The sequence below is a fragment of the Phymastichus coffea genome, unplaced genomic scaffold (genome assembly GCF_024137745.1).
Source record: "Phymastichus coffea isolate CEN01 unplaced genomic scaffold, Cenicafe_Pcof_1.1 PCOF00010, whole genome shotgun sequence".
Classification (NCBI taxonomy): domain Eukaryota; kingdom Metazoa; phylum Arthropoda; class Insecta; order Hymenoptera; family Eulophidae; genus Phymastichus; species Phymastichus coffea.
In genome coordinates, this window is record NW_026706821.1 from 5,914,328 (window position 1) to 5,935,424 (window position 21,097).

Genomic DNA, 21,097 nt, shown 5'->3' on the forward strand with positions numbered 1-21,097 from the left:
TCACCCGCCGCTATCTTTAGTTCTGTCAAACGTAAGACTACATCGCGTAGGTATTGATTACAGGTCCCTAATTTTTCCTCCCTAAGTATCTTCATGGGGAAACGAGCGATTCGTCCGTAAACTAGTTCAAAGGGGGTGTAACCAGTTCCATTATGTATACTTGTATTATATGTAAAAACCGCAGAGGGGGTTAACCGATCCCAATAGTCAAAACGCTCCGAATATATCCGTAAGAAATCGATTAATGGCACATGGCTTCTCTCAAGAGACCCATTAGTCTGAGGTCTATATGCGGAAGTTGTTAAATATGAATTTTAAATAAGTGTAATAGTGATTCTACAATCTCCGAAGGAAAGCTTGTCCTACGATCTGACAATATTGCTCTAGGGGCACCGAAATGGCATATTAAGTGTCTGGCTAACGCGTCAGCGACACTACAATTAAGTATTTGGTCAGATTGCATTGCATGGTCAGCAGATGAGAATTTTCACTAGGAGTGGTTCGTAATTTTCCTACGGTGTCTATCGATACCTTGTCGAACGCCTCGATTGGTGTGTCCGTGTAATAGAGTCGGCTTGCAACGCCGATGCACCTATCGCTATTACCAATTATTTAAAAGGGGGAGGGCAAGGGAGGCGGTATATCGCTCCTGACAAGGTAAAGAGAAAGGTGGACGCAATAATCATTCCCTTTATCTTAATAAATCCTTTATTACATCATGCTACCCTGAGCATACAGTTCGGACATTCAAACGCGCGTCTTATAATCTACACTACAATCTACGATCGCTGAAAGGAGATGGTCGGCACGTTAGCGCCTTGCCATCTCGATACCGACTCGATATAATTAAACTTAGGCTAATAACCAAACCAGCCGCGCCGGCCCGTGAGAGCCTGGCGCAGCGCACAAGCCGTGAGTAGCCTTAGAGTGAGAATTAGAGAGAGAGAGAGATTAGAAAATTGACCTGACGATTAAAGATCTTCGATGCAGGGCCTCGCCGAAGATGGTGATGGCGTCTGATTACAGGCAAATCTGTCCGTGGTCGGAAGAACTCGGCGGAAGATTAGCTAGATCCGTAGCCGATACTGATGTCGTCTCGGTTTCCTCTAATCTTTTTGCGGTTGACTGCAGGGGGTCAGCACACCTCTCTCTGCTAATGGCCACTTTCTACTGCTCGTCGCGAGTACGCTTCCGAGTGCGTGAGAGACTGCTTCTCACGCTCTCCCCACTCTCTTGCCTAATCGGCGGCACGCGGCACCGTCAAGTGCAGCTAGTGTCACGCGCCTGCCTACACTAATCGCGTTCTTTCTTTCTCTCTTATCTCTCTCTTTCTCTCACTCTCTCTCTTTCTCTCCTACAAGAGCGCATAGTAACAGGCGCTCTTGCCGACCAATGCCATTGCCTCTCTCTATCCTTCTTCCTCTTGCTCGTTGCGGTGGCGATGCTGAAAACATACAGGCATGCATCAGGCACGTGAATTATGTGCTATAGGTCTGCCATGAGTCATCGCCGATGGTAGGGAGAGATGGGGAACACACGGTGCAGGTCGAATCCACCGGCACCGTTACATCCGTAATCAGCATCGGTTCCTTAGTCTTGTCACGATCAATTTTCTTCTCACGACAACTTGCACATTTCCGTACGTAATTTAATATGTCCTTTCGTAGTCCTGGCCAATAATATCTTGCTCGAATTTTTTGGAATGTCTGGTTAATACCCTTATGGCCACCCACTAGGCTGTCATGTAGTCTTTTATTATTTCCGTCCGTTGGTTTGCCGGTGGGAGAACCATGTTCCCATAACAAACAATTACTTTTATAGGACTCTTCTCAAAAATTCTTATTAATATTTCTGTTAGTAATCCAGGTCCAAGGTCATCAGTATAGTCCCCTCGTCTAAAAATCCCGAAACATACTATATTTCTTTTAATCAATACCTTCTTCAAATTTGTAAGTCCGACTATTATAGCCTCTATAGTAATGAAGTCATTATAACTACAGAGAAAATATTATTAAGCTCGCCTCTTTGCTGCTGGTCATAGGCTATTGTCCCATAACGTTTTCCAGAGGGATGGTGATACGAGTCTGTGTCCGGGTTATATAACCGTCCTGCATGCGGTCCATTATCCTGATAATTTTTGTAACGAGGCTTCCAGTTCCTATTTTGGTACGGTCTCTGCCCTTGAAATCGATTCTGTTGCTGTCCTTGGTTATTCTGGTTATTCGTATACGACTGCTGTCCGTTATTTCTTTGTACGAACAACTGTTGAATTTTCGCGGGTAATTCCTCCCACTTGTCCTCTAATTGTTCTTCTTGATCATTATGTTGGTCTTGTACAAAGTTAACATTGAGGCTGCACAATAAATTTGTCCATTTGTTAGGGTTTGACTCCCCATGCCTTGCCCTTAACTTATTTCTTGTTTCTATACGCAAAGCATCATCCAAAGTTTTAGGCTGTTTAATGTCCACTAAGTCTCCAATTTCTTTTGGCAATCCATCTATGAAAGTCTTAATAGTTGAGTTGCGCATTGGAGTCATCATCGTCTCAGCGTACTCTTCTCCGAGCTCTTCTTTCAGCGCATTCTGTGCACAGTTCAAAAGGATGTTTATCCTGTCGTGAAAGTCTCCAACAGTGTCCCCTTGCTTCATACGCAGACTATGGATTTTGGAGTCGTAGTAAGCGAAGTCTTTTCAAGGTGCGAACCGTTCCTTTAAGATTCTGATTGAGTCATCAACTGCCTTAATGTATTTTCCATAAATACAGTCACGTGCGGGTTCTCGTACTCACACATACACACAAAACACGAACATACGCGCAAACATAAACAGACACATGCATACACACACACAAGACACAAGTAACAGCAACTACACAAGCGAGAGGAAGCAGGTATTGGAGGATGGAGCAAAATGGAAAAGAAGAAGAATCGAAGAAGAGAAAGAAAAAGGTAAACTAGAAGACAAATCATAAGATACTAAGGAAAAATAAGTGAGGTTGAGGAAAGGAAAGGCAGAGGGAGCAATAGGAAACAAGAAAAAGGTGTTAAAGCCTTAATAAGGAGAAAGATAGATGGAATGATTAGCAAGAAAAGGCAAAAGAAAGTAATAAAGGAAAAGCTGAAAAGAAAATATGCAAGAAAGAGAGAAAAAAAAAACAGAAGAGCGGAAAAGGCAGATCTTGGAGAGAGAAAGAGGAAGAGAAGATTAATCAGAAGAAAAATGAGAAGAAAAGAGGAACAGGCAGACGCAGAAGACAGGGACACAACAGTTGCAGACACACCTACAAATGCACATATTTACACAACACACACACACACACGCGCGCGCGCGCGCACTCACACACACACAAAACACATACATAATCAACTACACAAACTGGATACGAGACACAAATAGTAATATAAGAAATGTAAACCAAATGTAACATATAAGTTGTAAATAAATAAACTAAACTAGTTAATATATATACCTATAATAAAAAGGGTAAAATGGCTAAGAGAAATTTAACAGCAGGATGGTACGGTATAATGTCAAGTATCAATCCCCTATTAAAACAGAATAATAAAATAAAAAAAAATAAATTCGTCTATTTCACAGAAGGGAAATATTTCGCAAACACGCACATCAAATTTCGAACGATCATTTATGAAATAATATCCCAAAGAAATTTTGCTAAGCAGCGTTTAAAATTTCACGTTGCCAATACTAGTCGGTCAACTAAGCACAAAGTGTGGGAACGGAAGAAGCACACACCCGATCTTAGAGGCAAAAACTCTAATTACGCTCACGCGACCGAAAACGAAACTCCGCTGAATTCCAGAGCCTCCGATAGTGTGAAAAACAATTTTCAACGTCTCCGGCGTGGAATTTAGCCTGCCGGTGAAACGAGCGTCTTATTCACCCGTATCGCATTTCACCAGTACAGGAAGTAAGTTATAATTTTTTTCGATCGCGATTATAATTAAATATAACTTAAATGTCATACAAAATTAAAGGAAAACAATATATGAAATAAAAAAAATAAAATATTAATAATAATTCGAATGACGGTGTATTAATTAATATGTATCAATATTAATTAATTCGCGTCAGCATATACTAACACTATGTAACAATATATATTTTAAACACTAGTCAACATGTATAGTGTATTAATACCAATTGCATTTAATACACGTGCTAGCCAATATACCTATAAAAATCAATACAGAATAAATTTATATAGTTATTCATTAAATTATTAAAATTTTATCAACGCGAGAAAAAGCGAAAAGATAAAGCCTAAGAAACCACGCTCTGCTACCAGTTGATGGGTGACAACTCGCGCGGGGCGAGTTTGTCCCGTTGAAGGCCTTTCAACAGCCGAGCGGCCTTTGACTCGGGCGGCAATCAGGCACCTCGTCCTGTTCGCTCGTCAATAACAAAGTCTTCGTAGATTTGAATCCAGGCTCCCGATACCGCGATCGTGAGAAATTCGATCGGACGTATTCGTATATATTTCTGCGTAATTGGTTATATATAAAATAAGCAACAACGGCGAAGCATATGGATATACTCAAGCGCGTTTAATAGTACTTATAAAATTTATTTTGTCAAGCTTAAGTACATGAATAAATGAAAGAGCGAAAATTAAAAGAGATATTGTGACGGTAAACGTCAAATTAGCGCTAATAATCTAACCTAATTGCTGCCTGCGGCGGCAGCACCTACCGGGGAGACGAGAAATGTAACGAAGGAATTCGGCACGCGAGCAGACGGAACGCGCGCGATTGAAAATGAACCAGTGAGGGTTTATACATCATCACGTTCGCCTGTATTTTCGTCATCAACTACCGATACACGAGCCACCAAGACCAAAATTCGCGAACAGAGCGTCCGTACCAGAGCTGATTGGGAGCGACCGCTGTTACCGAAGTGCCGTGCAGCTTCTAGGAGTGCAGACCTGAGCCAGCAGAAAAGCGCTGTGTCCTGTGGCCTCGAAAGTGTGCGTGTGAGGTTTCGCCATCGCGGGCGAAACCACGTGCGCGCGAGTTCGCTTCCCGCGACACGAACAAAAACAAACCGCTTTCTCGCAGTGCGACTAGTTACCGTCATCTTCGTACGTCTGCCGAGTAAAGGTAAGCTGGCCAGCTTAATCTCGCGATCGCGATTGCATGCGTAATAACTAATTTTCCGTGCTCGAAGCGTGCACTTAATAGCTCTACGGACAAAGAGCAGCGAGCGTCCCGACACTGCATGTTGTTGTCGAGCGAGCGTCGATGTAAACATAAACACGCGGGCCGATTCTGATGTAGCTGTTACGTCCCGAGACGTAACTATTTCTTCATTTTGATTTCATCAGCAATCAATTGAAAAACGAAGTAATGTATAAACAACGAACGGCATTTTTACAAAATACAAACTCAGCGAAATTAAAAGATGAGTAGTCCGAAAATTTGGGGCGCCCGACATTTTGATTTTTTGATTACTCAACACATTAATATGGGCCGAAGAGTCAATATAAAAACAGAAGACTCGACTATTCGGCAGTTGATTCGCGACGCACGACTACTCAATAACATTAACATTTGTTAAAGTTCTTACGGGCTGATTCGCGACGCGCGACAGCCGAATAAAGTATAATTCACCTATTGTTATTTTTGAGAAACCATTTCTGTCTTTGAATAAATAAATAATTACTTGAATCGAGTGTTCGTGCATCATTACCGACCGACCTCATATATACTTTATCAAGATAGAGCTAAACAGCCAACTTAACTCGAAATAATAACCCAGGTAAGTTCCTGTCACTATAATAATTACTAATAAATGATTGATCATACATATTCTAAAACTACACGTCACGGCTACGTAGTCGCGACATAACAATTGGTTCCGGTACTAAATGGGTGTTTGTTTTATATAAAATAACATCCTAAATGAAATCACATTTTAATGAGTAACAAAAACCTCTCTAGCCCTATTGAAGCAAAACGACTGACGCGGCTTCAGGTAAAAAATAAACCAGAGTTGGAAAGTGATATAGTGCAACCGGGCACATCCGTTATAGATCCTTTTAAACGATCAAGAAAATTAGTACACTCTCCTCCTAAAGGAATTAGTAGGGAAAATACGGAAAAAGCATTAAATAATATAGTAACACCTAACGAAAACACGGTACAAGAAGTACAAGTATTTAATACATTGGACGTAAACAACTCTGTAGAAAATCCACATAAACGATTAACACAAAATTTTGAACACTGAAATTCATCATTAGATTTGGACTTTACTCTTGATCAGAATTACGAATTTTCATTTAATAATAACGAATACACAGACATTGGTGGTATTTGTAACGAAGAGAGTATTTGCAAAGACGTGAAACGTACAATAGATACGAACGAAACGACCAGACAAGTAGTATTCTATAATTCAATCATCCAAACAAATAACTTTGAACAAGTCGATAACGACGGTATAAAAACAGGCAACAAAATGACGCAACCGTTACGTTTACCACTTAAATACGTTGCAGATTTAGTTCCAAAGTTCGATGGAAAAAATATGACAACTAATGAATATATTGAAAAATTGAAACACGTAAAAACAATTGTTTCTGAGTTAGATGAACCAAGTTTAATATTAATTCTGAAAATTAAATTGGGCGGAGAAGTTTATAAAGCATTAGGAAACATCAAAATAGATAAGATAAATGATTATATCAAAGTGATAAGGCAGCTATTTCCCTCCTTTGACAATATTCATAGTTTACATGGGAAATTTACGGAAATCATCCAAAAACCAAATGAACCCGTCTTAGCATATGCAAACCGTTTACAGGAAATAGTTTTGCAAATTAAAGAAATGAAAAAGTTAGAAGCAGATGTAACTGACGAAGATTTCAAAACGTATGAAACAGTATTAAATGCTGACGCGTTAAAAATTTTTAAACAAGGTTTACAACAAGACATTCGTCTGGAATTAGGAAATCACATTAATTTGGGCACTGCTTTACAAGACGCTATTGAAATTGAAACAAATTTAAAAAAACAAAGATTATTGAGGGGTGATATCGCTAGTCCCTTTCATAGTAATGTAGACTCGGTTACTGCTTCAACAAATGTTACTCACATATATAATTGTCAAATTTGTCAGGACTATAACCATGAAGCTTTATTTTCTTACAAAGGAGCTTGTGTATATTGTAAGAACAAAGATCACCTGTCAAACAATTGTAAAATTGTAAATAAAAAGATCGAATTGATATGTAAATTCTGTAATCCTCAGGGGCATTCTATAGACGGTTGCAAATTTAACAGAGATAAAGGAAATCATTGTCAATATTGTCAGGTGATGGGTCATACAGTTACACAATGCCTATTTATTATAGAATTTGAAGTATGTTGGAAATGTAAGGAAAGCGGACACGCCCCGCACAACTGTTCAAAATCTTTCAAATCAACGAACTTTTGCGCTGTTTGCGACAGCAGCGACCATACGATACGCAATTGCCCAAATGTGACATACAGGCGTTGCAATGAAATCGGTCACTCAGTAAAATATTGCCCAAACACGGACGAAACGAAAAAATGTAGATTTGCAATATGTACAATCTGTAAAGAAAAAGATCATGAAGCAAATAATTGTGAATTGGCAAGAATCCTGGTTAGCTATAGTAAGAACAATAGAAGTAACGATAATAAAATCAGTTCAAATACAAATTCTAGTGACAATAAACGCAGAAATGGAAATTTTAATCACGATAACGGACCTTCACGATTCAATAATTTTGGGAAAAGAAATAATGACACTAAGTGTGATTATTGCCACATGAATAATCATGTAATTGACAATTGTTTGAAATTGAGAGCTGTAGAAAGAAACGCAAAAACCACTAGTATTTGTACTTATTGCAAGGAATCAGGTCATAAAGTCGAATCATGTCCAATTATAAAATCACTAGAAAATAACCAAGAAAAATTTTGTACAATTTGTAAACGTACCGATCATACAGAGTCGACTTGTTTCAGACATAATAATCAGGGAAACGAATAGATTCTTCCGAACATGAGTGCACGGAGGAAACAAATAAAAAGTCACTCGCTGCAGAATTAAGAGACGAAATAACGACAACACGAAAAATGGACATTGATGACCAAAATGAAACTCACGCATTAAATTTAACAAGACAATATGATTCGCAAACCAAAACGGAAAAAAATAATAAAGTATGCCTCCGAAATGACAAACAAAAGAAACTCTATAATGAATGTAATGGCAATATAGAACTTACAAGTATCATTGAAACTAAAATGCCAATGTATTTCTTAAAGTTAAAAAAATTGTTACAATACATACAGGTACCGAATCCGTTTTCGGGTGTTAATTTTAATTTACTTATAGATAGCGGAGCTCAAATCAATATCATAAAAAGCGATTGTATACCATCAAACGCTATTTTGGACTCAGAAAAAATTTCATTATCCGGTATTACTGATAAAACAATTCAAACATTAGGTTTGATAAAAATAATAATTAATGGGTTGTTAATTGATTTTCATATTGTACCAAGAGAATTTTCAATCCCTTATGATGGCATTCTTGGCATACCTGTTCTGAAAGAAAATAAGTTAAGATTAGATGAAGGTTATTTGGAAATAAATAGTAGGAAAATAAAACTTGTATCAATACCGTTAACTGAAATGAACTCAATCGTTTTTACCGAAAACAAAAAGAAAGAGGAATCTAGGATAACAGAAGAACAAAAGGGATTTTTAAGTAAAATTTTACATGGCATTAATAAGAAAAATAAAACAAAAAACGAAAAAGAAAAACACTACGAAGAATCGAAAATCTTTGAGGAAAATAACAAATTTCATCCACTAGAAAGAGAAAATATACTAGAGGACCCCGAATCTGTTACATTTCCTTGCACAACAACAACGGATAAAATAAATAATGAAACAGTGACTGCAAAAGATTTAAAAGTAGAACGCGAGATCGAAAGTTGTAAAAACTCATTACTAATACCTTTTTCTTCCAAAGGAATAACGAACTTGGAAGCTGAATTAGAGAAAGACCCTTCCAAAATAGAACACATGATTACCGATATAAATGTAGCAATGAGTACTGATGAAATAACTAACACAAAGGATGATTATGCAGACAATTACGATAATAAACAATTTATATCGGTTATAAAAGAAAATATAGGAATAGAATTCCCTTCGGAAAATACTGTTTCAGAAGAAATCCAAACATATCAATATTTATCTTTCGACTTAGAAAACTTTCCAAACAGTATTGAACTAACGGAAAATATAGATTTCAACGTCAATGAAAATGAAATTGTATACGCGGGGAGCATAAATTTTTTAGGAGAGGAACAAGAAAAAATTGAAGGAAATCAATTAAGCCACAAGGAAAGAGTATTAGAAAAAACAAATTTGAGAGATTTAGTCGGAAACAACTATAAGATAATGAAAGAACTTATTGAGGAAAACGAAGATGTATTTTGAGCCGATGGCGACAGATTAGGTACATGTAATATAGAACAACATGAAATTAATTTAACAGACAACAAACCGGTTTACGTCAAACAATTTCCCTTGCCACACAAATTACGGGACATTGCTATTGAAGAAGTAAAATCATTGATATCTAATAATTTAATAAGGAAATCGAAAAGTGCTTTCAATGCACCAACATGGGTAGTGAAGAAAAAAAGCTTAGCAGTCGGGAAAGCTAGATGGCGATTAGTAATTGACTACAGGAAATTGAATGAAAAAACTGTTCCTGACCCATATCTAATTCCAAACATAACAGAAATATTTGATCAACTCGGGAAAGCCAAATTTTATCATGTTGTCGATCTAAAATCCGGTTTCCATCAGGTAGCAATGCACCCGAAAGATATCTTCAAAACAGCATTTAGCATACATCCATTAGGAAGATTTGAATTTCTCGTTTTACCATTCGGATTAGTAAACTCGCCTAGAACATTTCAAAGAATTCTTAATACAATTTTGGGGGACTTAATCGCCAATACATGCTTTGTTTTTATTGACGATATAATCATCTTTGAAGAAACAGTGGATGAGGTCAATAAACGTTTTTCTGAAATAGCTCAAAAACTAAGAGAAGCTAACCTAAAACTTGAACCTCAAAAATGCGATTGGCTCAAAACAGAAGTATCCTTTTTGGGACATATTATCAGTGAATATGGGATTAAACCAGATAAAAAAAAAGTACAAGCTGTTGAAGCTTTTCCAACACCGACAATTACGAAAAACGTTAGAGAGTTCTTAGGGCTATGCAATTATTATAGACATTTTATTCCAAATTTTGCAGAAGTAACAAAACCATTAACTATACTCTTACATAAAAACACAAAATTTTTCTGGAACAATGAACAACAGGAAGCTTTAAATAAATTAAAAAAACTACTATGCGAAGCACCTATCCTACAATATCCACAATTTAACAAACCTTACATCGTTAGAACAGACGCGTCGAATCATAGCTTGGGCGCGGTCCTTTCCCAGGGAGAATTAGGGTACGATAGACCCAGCGCATATGCTTCAAGGGTTTTGAACAAAACAGAACAAAATTATATGACTTATGAAAGAGAGGCTCTTGCAATAATTTTCGCTATTAAAACATTTAGAACATACTTATTCGGAAATAAATTTACGGTAGTAACAGACCACAAACCTTCACTTTCATTAAAGTCGGCTGATAATAATAGTAGAGTACAAAAATGGCGACTAAAACTAGTTGATTACGACTTTGACATAATTTATCGTCCAGGCAAAGAAAACGGTCCAGCTGACTGTTTATCACGGATTGCGGTAGAACCAAAAATTTGTGTTATGACACGAGCACAAAGAAAAAGAACCGAGAACTTAGAGGAGGTAGTACAGACAAAATCATTAAATGTTGACAAAAAGGAACAAATTACAAATCACGCATGCATTCAAAAAAAGAGCAAACAGAAACATACATACAAATCCAACAATATAGATAAAAAATGTATAAAAAATAGTAGCATTAATAATGATTATAATAGAGGTCATGTCATTTATAGCAAAAGTTCCATACAACTTCGTAATGATAACATTATCCATTTAATCTCTGAAAAACATGAAGGGCTAGACAAAAATACGAGTAACATACTTGCAGAGAAAAATTTGAAAATAAACAAAAATTTATCCAGTAATAATTTAGAAACATTAAACTACGGTAAACGAAAAATATTTATTTTGTGCCTGAACACTGCCGCAGCGACGGAAACAGTAAAACAAGATTTAGCCGAATTGTTCAAAAATTTGAAAAGACTTCTATTACAAAATAAGATCTCTATGCTGAGTATTTCAAAAAATATTGACGTAAGAAACATACAATGGTCAGAAATAGAAGAAATCATAAATGATACTTTCATAGGAACTAACATCAATACTATTGTTTGTATGAATCATGTTGAATATATATGAGAGTTAGACCAGAGAAATAAAATTTTTGAAATATATCATTCTTCGAGATTAGGAGGTCATTCGGGAGTGAATCGAACTTACAATAGAATTAAAGATAAATACTGTTGGGAAAACCTAAAGAACGACATACAAAAAAGAATTTCCATGTGTATAGAATGTCAAAGAAACAAATTAAAACGTAAACCTACACGACAACCAATGATTATAACAGATACACCTTTCAAAACTTCTGATAAAGTTGCCATGGATATAATGGGGCCATTCGATATTACAAAAAGTAATAATCGGTACATACTTTCAATTCAAGACCAACTTTTAAAATTTATCACATTAGTAGCATTAAAAGACCAAACAGCGGAAGCTGTAAGCGAAGCTTTTATAAAAAGGTTTATTTGTACTTTCGGAACTCCAAAAATAGTACTAACGAACAGAGCACAAAACTTCAGAAGCAAAATGTTAAAGCAAATTGCCAAAAGATTTCATTTCGAAAAAATTGAAACAACGTCATTTTCACCTCAATCTAATGGATCTGTCGAAAGGGCTAACCATCCGCTTTGCGAATACATCAAACAATTTACATCAAAAAAATGTGATTGGGACGAACTCCTAGAGTTGACCCAATTCAATTACAACACTAGCATACACACTAGTCACAATTTCACACCACATGAATTAGTTTTTGCTTTTCCAGCTAAATTACCATCTAGCGTACCATTAAAAAAATCAGAACAATTACCAACTTTTAATGGATACCTAGAGAATTTAATAAAAAACATGAATATAATATCACACATGGCTAGAAAAAATCTAATAATCTCAAAACAAAAATCAAAAAATTATTATGACCGATTTACAAATCCAGTAAACTTAAAAATTGGAGATAAAGTATGGTTCATGAAAGAACCAAAACCGGGGAAATTAGAGAAAAATAAATATTTAGGACCTTTTGAAGTATTAAAAATAACTGAAAAAGGCAGTGTTGTAATCGATTACAATGGAAAACCAAAAACAATTCATGCCAATAAATTAAGCGTAGCAAAACAAGCATAGTAATCTTATTCTATTTTCAGGAAACGCAATGGCGCAACAATCAATGACTATCTTAATCATAATAACCTTCTTTTCAACAAGCAAAGGACTTATTGGCTTCAATTGCGCCTCAACGAACCCTACCATTACAACATACTCACTCTTGGATGCAGGGGAATGCAATTTTCAAGAAATTCAAGTAAATAACACACAAGCCACTATCGAACTATTACAAAAAACGGAATTCAAATCAATGAAAATCATACAATGTAAAATAGAAATAAGGCGAACAATTTTTCATTGCGGTATGTTTAGTCATTTAGGCCCAACTGAAAATGCAATCCAAGAATACATTTACGAAATATCACACGACAACTGTAAAGCTATACATGATACGGGTATTTTTAAATATGATAACGCACACACAATAGCCGACCTAAGGATTAACTCGACAAAAAGTGTAGGTTTAGATCTAGCAGGAAACGTTAAGGGTAAAACTTGTTCAGGGGCAACCTACGCCGACCGATTTGGTATGTGGAGCGATGTTCTCGTACAGGGACTTATAAAAATAACCTTGTTAGAAAGCTATGCAGCAGTCGAATTAAATAATGATAGATTAAGATTAAATTCGGGTACAGTATGTAAGTTTTCGGACCAACATTGTATCGATATGGAAGGAGGTTACACCTTTTGGTCATTACTACCGCACAAAGACTGTTTCAAAAATCAATACGATATACTGTATAGGGGAACGGTCACTAAAATAAGCTCACCCGATCATGAAACCATTTTTAGCATAAGTACGAACGAAGTATCCTTTGCATTGTCAACTAGAGGGAACATGAGTTTTTGCAACAGAATCTTAATAACAACTGAACATCCAGAACTTTTTATATATGAACGAACCCAATTCAATATTTTGTACGACAATGATATTCAAACGAAGCAAGGGATACTTAGCTATGATCTATTCACGTACTTCAATAGCAAATTTGTATATGTAGAAAAGCATTTCAGGGTCGAAATAAAAAGCCTCTATATAGATATATTGCAACAAAAATGTGAATTGGAAAGGAAAGACCTATATAACTCCTTATCCCTGTCATCCCTCTCACCAGATGAATTTGCGTACAACATCATGGAGAAGCCGGGGTACATAGCTCGCCTGGCATGGGAAGCCGTACATATTATACAATGTACGCCTACAGAAGTTCAACTACTTCATACAGACAAATGTTTCTCGCAACTTCCAGTCATTTCAAGAAATGAAACATTTTACCTCACACCAAAAACACACATCTTAATGAAAACAGGAACAGAAATAAACTGCAACACAATCATTCCCCAATACTACAAAATAGGAAACGAATGGATAAATTTGACACCAACTCCGAGAAGAACAACCAACGCAGTTCTAACCTTGAAACCGACCACCAAAATAACATGGAAACCGACGGAACTAGAATCATTGGCAACCAGTGGGATCTACTCCCAAGAAGACCTACAAAAACTACAAAATCACATCCTCTTTCCCATGGAGAAAGCATCACTCCTCAACGTAATCGCGAGAAGTATGCGAGGCGACGAAAGTGTAAAGGGAGGATAAGTATCAAACCTAATACTGACAGAACAAACATTAACCAACATCGCTGGAAGCACATGGAATAAGTTCATCACCAAACTAACTAAATTTGGTTCTATAAGTTCTGCCATCATAATGACCGCCATTATATTTCAATGCGGTAAAAGTCTAATCAATGTAATAATCAGAGGCTATACTCTACACTCTATATATGGAATTTCTGCATACTTGCTAGGAGCCATATTTAGTTCAATAACACAATTACTGGTGGCACTGAACAAACCGCTGCTCAAACAGAGAAACCAAACTCTGTCAAAAGAGGAAGAATATGCTTTGGATGAAATAGTAATAGACAAACAAAATAATGAGAACCCACAAGCAATAACCCCATTCACGAATCAGACCTTAAACACCACATCCTCCGTCCCTACTCCTAAAGAAATTTCCACCAGAAAGAAGCAACATATCCCAATTTTCACATTAGAATCACATTAGTTAAAAACACAAATCTGTTATATATATACATATCGAACCCTGAAATGAAGCTCTACTATACCGTGATACGGAGTATTATTGTCCGCGTAACATTAAAAGTACTATTAAGGTAAAATTAAAGCGTATTCAATCGATTGCCAAATAACTAAGAGTAACGCACATTTATTTACTTGTTTATTTATTTATTTATTTTTTTTTTCTCTCTCTCTCATTTCTTTCTGTTTATTTTGCGTTGATATCACACCGATATACAACGATCTAGCCACGGAGGTGTTACGTCCCGAGACGTAACTATTTCTTCATTTTGATTTCATCAGCAATCAATTGAAAAACGAAATAATGTATAAACAACGAACGGCATTTTTACAAAATACAATCTCAGCGAAATTAAAAGATGAGTAGTCCGAAAATTTGGGGTGCCCGACATTTTGATTTTTTGATTACTCAACACATTAATATGGGCCGAAGAGTCAATATAAAAACAGAAGACTCGACTATTCGGCAGTTGATTCGCAACGCGCGACTACTCAATAACATTAAAATTTGTTAAAGTTCTTACGGGCTGATTCGCGACGCGCGACAGCCAAACAACATATAGTTCACCTATTGTTATTTTTGAGAAACCATTTCTGTCTTTGAATAAATAAATAATTACTTGAATCGAGTGTTCGTGCATCATTACCGACCGACCTCATATATACTTTATCAAGATAGAGCTAAACAGCCAACTTAACTCGAAATAATAACCCAGGTAAGTTCCTGTCACTATAATAATTACTAATAAATGATTGATCATACATATTCTAAAACTACACGTCACGGCTACGTAGTCGCGACATAACATAGCAGTTGAAAAGACAATAAAATGTTTCGTTCGTGATATTAACAAGTGCTCTCAGCGTGTTTATTCCGTAGTAGCTCCACTCCTTGTAGATTCGTCGATTTGTTGGTTGACTGACACCCGTTCCCTCTTGCTCTCCGACTTTCTTATTTGATCTAAGTAATTACGAGCGTATTTACGCGATCGTCTTAATAAAATTAATTAAATGGTAAGCAACCCCGTTACAACATATATATTGGTATATATATATATAGACGCGTGTTCTTCGCCTTGCGTTGTCTATTATCTATAAACAATATGGTACTCACTTATTTTTTAAATAAAGTTATTGACAATCGGTCCTTTATATATTATTTTCTATTTATTGGTCCTCTCTCCTTTCTGTTTCTTTTTAAACGGATTGTAAGGTCCGTCAAATGTACACGTATATTCGTATATGTCTAATTAATACTGTGGATTAATATATTTTTTCTTGGTCCTAGCAGCGTGAACAAGTTGCCTGTATGGTTGCTGTGTTTCTTTACTTAAACTGAACTCAACTTTTAATTAAGTAAAAGAATAATGCCGGATAAATCGGACAAATCAAACTAAATTTCAATTTCAATTGCCGAGATGAACTCTGAATTCGGAAATACTGCGGTCTAGTGGCTCAGTCCTAACTGACTAATCTCTCTTCGTTGTTTTCACCGGTTTATTATATATTCTTTGTCCCTCGCATTCCGTCTCTCTCTCGCACATATACTTTAGACGTTTACCCTTCTCGTATCGGCTCGTATTACCTAGCTAAGCACGCTGACTGCAGCATGCTATCGTAGCATGCTGCAGCAGCGTGAATCAGCCTCTGTCGCTCATTCCCACCGAGTCGCGCACACGAATACTGCTAGCTATAATGTTTTATTACTATGTCCGAACGGAATTCTCGAGAGCGAAATCTTAATCGTAAAATATAATTATAATATAATGGAACGTCACGTAACAATCGTATTCACTTTCATCACCACTTGGAATTTCACAAGGATCCATGATGAATGTTGTTTTTTTATAATGCAATATATTTTATGTAGATTGTAAAGTATATTATCGTACTTATATTATATTATGATTTAGTAAATTATTACACAGTACAGAACGGAAATGAAGAAATTATGAAATTTAGAATAGAATATTCTGCTGAGTATTTATTGATTTGTATCAATAGTAGATTACCCATCGACTGAAGAAAAATATTGATACTTTACTTTTCTATATTTTAGATTTTCACCTTATTGTGAAAAGCAAGCAGCGATGAATTTTGATTTTTCTTACTTTGTTTATTCCGATTAGACGATTTTCAACACTAGAAAAAAATTATAGTGTTCGAAAAAAATGTTATCAATCATTTGAGTTATAAATTTCCAGGGGGAGTAGTGTGTTTTCTATGATTATAGATGCCTAGTTAGATCAGTCCTATTGAATTTTGAAAATCCCAGAACACTGATATTGAATAGCACGAAAAATATTTATTTGTGTTATAGAAAACTATAGATTCGGTGAGCGTTATAACTCGAAAAACTCTCGATTTATTTTCAAATTCGTAATAAACGTCCCCAAAATCCATGTATATTTTCCTTAGTTCAAATTCAATAAAATCAAAAATTTTTGGCCCGCTTTATTGGATCCGACATTTTTAATTTGTAGAACTTTTAGAATCTGGCATCATATTTCTTACTGACATATTTATTGTACCAGTGATCCTAAAAATCCAAAAATCCACTAATCCAGTTTTTGGTTCCCATTTTGCCAAATATAACATTTTCCGTCAGCCATATTGGATCCACTACAGTCGAACCTGACGCACTACCTCTTACCGCACTGCCTTTTCCCGTGCACTGCGCGCTCTCTCTCCCTAAGCACTGCGTGGCAGACACTGCCGTATACTGCTAATCCGGGAACCGGGTATCATCCCGTATACTCTAAGACGGCAAAAAGTAAAAACCATGTAATCTTATGTATTTTTACCTGCTTAATCCAATGGTACTAATAATTTTTACGACAAACCCCTAGGCTTTGTTTAAAACTCAGTTGTTTAAATAATCGTGTACAAATAATTCTTTTTCAATAAAACAATTTTTTATAGATAATTTGGATCATTTTAAGATGAAAAAGTCTCTTGTAGTTTTTTTTTTAAATACATTTTTAAAAACTTAATAATTGAAAAATTAACTTTTTTTGCAAGTTTAACTGTTAATAATTTTTGATCTATTAAATATTTTTTAGAAATTGAAAACTCAATTTTTTCAAAATTGTGCACTGTAAATATGTAATATTTATAAACAACTTTTAGAATTTAGGTTTGGAAAAATACAAGTTTCCTATTTTTCTCTATATGTAATTTCATTGAAAAATAAACATTTCCGGGATTGAATAATAAGCATTATTGAAATATTTATTTGTCAATGAGAAACATTTTTAACCTTAATATTTCATTAAAATTTAAATACCACGAAAAAGCAATACTCAAAAAACATTATTTATTTTCATCAATGAAGCATTTTTTTAATTACCCAAGCCACGTGGAAAATATGCATTAATATTTACTTTTATTTAGTAAGGAATACATTTTTAACCATCAAATTTACTGTTTTTCTCTAGAAAGTATAGCGCGTATAATATTTTTCGGTGTCAAATTTATTCGGGCCCCTCAGATCTCCGCTCACCAGCGGGAGTATTCGCACACCTGGTCTAACGCTCTGATTGGCTGACGCGCGGCGTGCAGTGCACGGGTCGGCTACTCCCGAGAGCAGGCAGTGCGTTAGGTTCGACTGTATGTTAAATATTTTTAATCTGATTTTATTTTCGCAATCAGCGACCCCAAAAACCTTAAGATAGATATTTTTCAGCATGTGTTCACGATCTGACGATTTAGCCGCTAACAAATTAGGCTTATGAAAACACCCTTTTTTTGTAGTATATATTTATTTATAACAATAATAATTATGCATGAATTCGTAAAATTTTCCAAACACGTCAAAATTTGAGATGTTAAGTACCAAAAAATGTAAAAAGTTCCAGATTTACCGATGAATTTAAAAAATAAACGAAGAAAAAGGGAAATATATGTAGCCACTATAATGGCTGATATGACTGAAAGGGTTAAACTGTAATTTATAATTTAAAACACTTAAAACATTTAAAAATATTATGGTTTTCAAGTGATTTTGCTGGAAATTTTACCAATTTATAATCGGAAATTATAAATGATGATTTATCATGAATAGCTTATAGTATTTTTTGAAAATTTTTGAGTGTAACTATATAAAGTTACTATAAATGTATTATTATTTATTAAAACTTCAATCTACGTTCCGATTATTGGTTTCTTAATATATGATATAACGTTATAGTATTAAAAATTTTTATTTTCAGACATGTTTTCTGATATTTGTGAATAAGAGATTTAATTATCATTGAATATTATTATGAAAAAATATTAAAAAACAATGCAGGAGCTTATTTATTTCCATAAATATCTTATATTATTTAATGAAAATATTAGTTTTTTTACGAATATTAAAATTTTCTAGTTTACAAATCCAGTACTTAAAAGCACATGCTTTATTTAAAACAAAAATTCATCAACTTTTTTCATAATTATTCACAACTATAAAGCTCATTAAGTGCCATTGAGTGCCATAAATTCATCAGTTTACTAGCGACTAAATGGACCATTTTTTTATTAAACATATTTTTTGATGTCGGATAAACTATACTTTATTGCTGAACGTTGCAAGTCTTCAAGAACAAAAATTAAAAAAATTTAATTTATAGATACATAAAAAGGAGTATTGGAGATAAGTTTTTTTCATGTAACTATATAGAAGCTACTAAAGGAAATAAGTTATAAAAAATTGTTTATTGGTCATTTTATGGTAAAATCATGCAAGCTTCTAAATGTTTTATATGAATACAATTACATATATATATACATATATATTTAATATATACAATACTTATGTTACAGCAAATACTTATAGCTCATATACCGAACTTAAAGCTTAAAAAATTAAAGCTTGTTCTGAGTATACTAGGTAAAAAAGTTTTATGGTGATGATTTTGATGGAACAAATTTTATGTACCATACCTACAATTAAAGACCTTTCAATAATGGGATGATCTCCTTATTTATAAAATACTTTTTTATCAAATTTAATACATTCATGGACTGTAAAATTTTTAATTTTTCCACATAGTTTCTTATTTATTCTTTTTAAGTTTAAAGATCTTTTCATAATGAAGATATCTTTTGAGTATTTCCATCATGAATAAATTCCAATCAATTTAAGTGAAATAAAAATAGGTATGGTAAAATAATATAAATCTATACATTATTTTTAAATCTTTAAGCTTCAAAGAATTTGAATTTAAGAAGTAACTAAGTTTATTTTATAACGCATAAATTTTAATACCATAAGACTTAAGTGGTGGCCAATAATTGCGATCTTGAATTTGTTTAGATAAATTAAAATATTTTTAATTAGTCTACATAAAATAATGAATTCATTAAATATGTTTAACTATGTAAGATTTTATTGTAGAATACTCTATGAACAAATGAGAAGTCGTTGAATCTTGAAAATATAGCATTTAATCATTTCATTGAGTAAGATATTCAATACACATTACAAATAAATTATGGTATTAAAAAATAAAAATTTGTTGTAGAACTTCTATAAGATCATTAGCAATTTCATCATTATACTCAAAGTGTATCTACTAATAGATTACTTTTGAAATAACATTATCACAGGATCTATAGTGTTGTATTATGAGTATTAAAAAATTATATACGTGTTGATCTACAAATATTTTCTGAATTCAAAATTGGTAAATTTCGACCATAATATAGCTTAAATTTTCTAAAATTAATATTTTTATCACTTTCATAAAAACAATATTAACACCATCATTAACTCATTTATTTGTTAAATAAGATTGTATAGTTACTAATACTAATTTATATAAAATAAACAAACGTCAATTAATTATGTATGCCTAGACTATCACAAAAATGTATTTTTCGTTACATACTTCCTATACTTTAAATGTAAGAATATATGAGTGTATTTCATGTATTTGCTAATAAATTGATATATATATACATATATTCTAGTCATTAAATATAATCTATAATGCAATATTGAAATGCGAACAAAACTTGGGTATATATGAATGTGTTTGCGCGCGCGCGCGCGTGCGTGTGTTATGTCTAAAGTAATATATGCAGATAAAAATGACTATACAATTGATCGTGTTAATTTCCGTCCATGCGATATACTTCAATCATTATAGTTCTGAGCAGATGAAGTTGATTGTAATAATTTCATTGATATAAAAACAATACTTTGACTATTATAATTTAATTTCGAATTGATTGTAATAAAGAAGTTATGTTCCTATATTGAATCAATTGAGCCTAAAGAAAACGGAAACTGACAACTACATCTTTATCGACTGATAATTGTATGTCTATAATGACAACAGAGAACTACTGTGACTAAATGTTGATAAAATAGAGATCTATAGAAATCTCTTATGGAAGTCATATTAAAAACATTATAACATAGATTTCTGTCCCAATAATTATATAAAAAATTAATGATTTTTTGATGTACATTATTATTATTAGAATTAACTCAC

General features: G+C 34.2%; 1 protein-coding gene across 2 annotated transcripts in view; it reads right to left on the reverse strand.

The window, feature by feature from the left end:
• LOC131671708 (disks large 1 tumor suppressor protein-like) overlaps positions 1-20,877 on the reverse strand; it is a 1,979,893-nt gene extending 1,959,016 nt beyond the window's left edge. For both annotated transcript variants that reach the window (XM_058948341.1, XM_058948331.1), the window contains exon 1: positions 20,701-20,877. The gene's annotated coding sequence lies outside the window, so the exon portion shown is untranslated. The remainder of the gene's footprint in view (positions 1-20,700) is intronic.
• Positions 20,878-21,097: the final 220 nt, after the last annotated feature.